Source organism: Nansenia antarctica (genome assembly GCF_963989245.1).
Source record: "Nansenia antarctica genome assembly, contig: SCAFFOLD_767, whole genome shotgun sequence".
NCBI classification, from domain to species: domain Eukaryota; kingdom Metazoa; phylum Chordata; class Actinopteri; order Argentiniformes; family Microstomatidae; genus Nansenia; species Nansenia antarctica.
Genome location: NW_027662973.1, coordinates 5,001 through 9,952, shown reverse-complemented (window position 1 = coordinate 9,952; position 4,952 = coordinate 5,001).

Sequence of the window (4,952 nt, the reverse complement as noted above, 5' to 3'; positions counted from 1 at the left end):
TGTAAAAAGACAACATGTAATGTACATGTTTTAGTGTGTTGTCGAGTCTTCGGTTGTTATTGTTTGTATTAATAGCATTTTCTTTTCTGTGTAGCCTACTGTACTGTAAATGATTGGCCTGCTAAAAACTGCTAAAACGAATTAAATCGTAATTAACACATTCTTCATTCTCTATAGATTAAAAAAAAAAAAAAAAAAACATTCCTGAAAAGCCAACTCACCGAGACAGAGAACAGTATCACTTATTAGAGAGGGACAAGAAAGAAAAAAAAAAGGAGGACCACTAATTCGAACCACAATTTGGCCTTGCTGTGTGTTCATCTTCCCTCCCGGGGGCCAGATATAGCTCACCCTTGGTGGCAAGCCGAACCTTGGGGTTCAGAAACTGGAGGAGAAGAGATGATGATCTGTCTAGATATAGTATGGGTCAGGAGGGAAATATTCTGACAGGACAGTGAGACAGGACAGTGAGACAGGGCAGGGGGGGGATTGGCTGGAGAGATAAACTAAGCAAGAAATCAGACAGCGATATCGGGGGCCGGACAGGGAGAGCTAATCTTAGGTCTTTCTCAGAGGTGTGAAGAGGGGGGGGGTCTGTCTATATTTACAGCCATAAATAAACACACTGACCCAGTTTCGGCCTGACCTCTAGGCAGCTGCCTGCCTGAAAGGCCAGTTTGGCCTGTGGTACTGATTTTGAGGGTAGGTGAGGGGGGGGGGAGTAGTGGATGGAGTTACCCATAAGGGCTTTAAACACTACACAAGGCCAACTCAAACCACACTATGCTGACTAGGATTCTGTCCTTTCACACATTGTCCTTCCCGGCACTGTGTTTCCACAGCTATGGTGGGCGGAGGAACCGGGGGCGGGGAGGCATTCCCGGTACAGCTCATCTCGGCATGGCTCGGTTTGGTTCTGTAGTGTGTGAAGATGAACTACGGTTTAGATATCGATCCAAGGCCAGTTTTGCATGCTCTCCTATAATGGTTAAAATAATGTTTTTTTTGTTTTTTTTAATCATTTGTAAGGGTAAGATTATCCTTGATCCTGTACCGGCTGGTGGAAAGAGCTTCCCACTGCTGTCAGGAGTGCAGAGTCACTCCCCATCTTCCACCGCAGACTGAAGACCTCCATCTCTTCAGAATACACCTTAACTGTCCTTCCTGAGACATCTACTACCCCCCTGTATTGTTTCTCCTGTGCCATAATATATATATACATATTTTAAAGATCTACTACCCCCAGCACTGTCCCTCCTGAGACATCTACTACCCCCCTGTACTGTTTCTCCTGAGACATCTACTACCCCCCCCTGTACTGTCCCTCCTGAGACATCTACTACCCCCCTGTACTGTCCCTCCTGAGACATCTACTACCCCCCTGTACTGTTTCTCCTGTGCCATAATATATATATATATATATATATATATATATATATATATATATACATATTTTAAAGATCTTCCTTCTTCTAGCACGACGACTGCCAATGGCCCCTGGCTCTGAGCATAGATTACTTTTTCCTGCTGTGACTGTTGGTTAGATGATTCACTTACTTGTGTCAAATGTGTTTGTTGTATAAGTCACTTTGGAATGGCAATTTCCACCCAGTGAGAGGGGTTAGAAGCATGTCGGGGCAAGGGCAGGGTGGGAGAGACCCAGATCATGTGACAAACACTCGCACCTGTTGGTGTCACAGATCAGATGTTTGGTTCGGAGAGTCCATGCAGCCTATCCTAAATGACCACACACTTGGGGAATGCACAGTTTCAACCAAACGAATTGCTCCCAATGAATGAGCGGCCAAAGCCGGCACCTTGCATGGTAGCTGGCCGCCATTGGTGTGTGAATGTGTGTGTGAATGGGTGATTGAGAGGCCGTTGTAAAGCGCTTTGTAATAAGGCGCTATATAAGTCAGTAGATTTACCATTTGATCATTTATACAATTAAGGACAAAGGCCTTTGTCACTTGGTATCAGTGGTAGCTGAGGAGATTGACTCAAACTGAAACCACATCAGTGTTTGTGTGATGTTCATCATGAACACACACACACACACACACACACACACACACACACACACACACACACACACACACACGCACACTTACAACCCTTGCGCTGAGTGACCCATGCTGCCTGGGTGAGTGCTGACACCTGCTGGCGGTTCGGAGGTGGTGCAACTGTACCGCCGTTGCCGAACACAGGGGCTTCCTAGAAGTCAACCAAAGATTTAGAGCTCCCTCTCCTGGTCATTACTGATCAGTACATCCATAACAGCCCACTGAGTTTATAGAAACATGGAACTAACGCATAGTGTATTACACTATGAGCTAACTCTTTAGGTCTCAGACCTAAGGCCACTCATGATGCAAGCATAGCTCACACGGCCTCAGCCATAGCTATAAATCATGTACTTTCCCTACTTTTCTGTGCTGAGTCCCCCATTCGCTGTGTGCCTGTGAAAGTTTGTTTCTCTGGGGATCTATAATGCATGAAGTTGCTCTGCTCATAGATCAACACAGACATGGGAAGCCATTTTAGGGTTTTAGGTTATGACTAATTGAGGGGAACTCTCTCAACTGTAGAGTTCATACAGAAATGTCAAAATGAGGAAGAAGGAGAGGCCTTTCGGACAGAACAAACCTGGATTGAAGTTGAAGCAGTAGAGAGAGAGAGAGAGACCTCCCCACAATCTCCCCACAACCTCCCCACAACCACACAAGAGAACAAGGTCACAAAGAAACAAAATAACTTTTTTTTTCTGAGTGGGGCAGTCCCACTCATATTCTTCATTTTATTGGACAGATCTAGTGAAGACAGACAGTAAAGTAAGGAGAAGAAGGGAGAGAGGGCATGTCAGCAGGGCACGGGCCGGATTCGAACCCATGCCGACATGGGCATATGTTTGCACTGTAGATCGCGGTGCTAGACCACTGGACCACCCCAGGCCATGGTGCTAGACCACTGGACCACCCCAGGCCATGGTGCTAGACCACTGGACCACCCCAGGCCATGGTGCTAGACCACTGAACCACCCCAGGCCATGGTGCTAGACCACTGGACCACCCCAGGCCATGGTGCTAGACCACTGGACCACCCCAGGCCATGGTGCGAGACCACTGGACCACCCCAGGCCATGGTGCTAGACCACTGGACCACCCCAGGCCATGGTGCTAGACCACTGGACCACCCCAGGCCATGGTGCTAGACCACTGGACCACCCCAGGCCATGGTGCTAGACCACTGGACCACCCCAGGCCATGGTGCTAGACCACTGGACCACCCCAGGCCATGGTGCTAGACCACTGGACCACCCCAGGCCACAAGTCACAAAGAAACAAGAGAGCACTATGAAAGGATGACGTTTTTTTATTTCATTCTTCATATTTTCTTTACAGCTTTACAGATATCTATATACACACTGAATTTCTCCAAATAAAACACAACAGAGCGCTGAAAAGCATTTATTATCCACATCCTAGACACTCTCCCATGCCACGGGGCGCACTGTCAAATAAATAACACCCACAGACACCTCTGTAACGCATACACACAGTAGCAGGCACACACACACAGTACACGCCGCGCACACACACACACAGACACACGCACACACACACACACACACCACAATCAGTCCTCTGGGTTCCTCAGAAGAGGAATGGTTGATAAAGGATAGAGACAAGAGATAAGAAATTGGGAGAGTTATCATCAGTATGTACAGAACCCAGTTATACACACACACACACACACACACACACACACACACACACACTCACACACACACAGACCAGGCTACATGGAACAGAAAGGCACTGCCTGCAGGAGCAGCAAGGGGGCGGGGGGGGGGGGGGTGAAGCCATAGTTTTGGGGGGACACTGGTGGTTCGGGGGGGGGGGGGAAACTGGAGGTTTCTAGGGGTCTCATAATGGGGAGGGGGGCATGTGCTTATGGACGATGAGAGAGATTCACCTAAATACAGATACCCACTCTCAAATACTACTTAAACTGTCGTCTCCAGCCAAAATGCACGCACACGCACAGGCAGACACGCACGCACGCACACACGCACACACACACACACCAATGGGTAATAATAATAAAACAAATTTAATTATCATAATAATAAAGTTATAATCTATTGTTCTCCAATGTCTACAGTACATATGCATCTGCATCATCATCATCATCATCATCATCATCATCACACGCAGATAGACGCCATTGGTGAAACATAATAGAATTCCCTTGTTTATAAAAGAACCCAGCCATACATGCTCTGCCCCCCCCCCTTGAAGCCTCTACAGACTAGCGGGCCAGTTCTGTGGCCTGCATCCATCGGTGCAAAAAGCGGACCTGTTTTATACCACAATACATCATCTTTTCAGTCAGGCATCCCGTGGCCATCGCAGCCTCCTCAGAGGGGTGTCCCTCTTAGCTTTGGTGTGAACTCCTTAACATCCCCCTCAACCGTCGACATTCACATTTACAACCCCCAAACATATGAAAACATTTTCTTTTTTTAAAAATAAGATACTCAGTGTATTTCTCCCCCAGGTCTGTCTGTGTATATGTGCTAAAAGCCTGGGGGGCCGTCGATTCACACGTTCAAAGAAAACACCGGAACGGAGGAATGGGAGGAAATCCAGTCACCCGGTAAACTCCCAGTAACCCACTCCTCCTGGAACTGTCGCCTCATTGGAGGGGCTCCTCAGTAACAGGCTCTCTGATAGGCCGAGAGCTGAGCATGCCCCCCCCCCGGCCAGAACACAGCAACACGACACGAGGCCTCAGGTCAAGAAGGGGTTAATGTACTTATGATGGGTGAGGGGGGTCAGGGGGGTTAAGGGTTAGGGTCAGGGGGTCAGGAGTCACAGTCAGAACAGCCACTTCATGCAGAGTACAGAATGTCTTATTGATTGTTTCCATCTTTGAGTGTATGATAATGG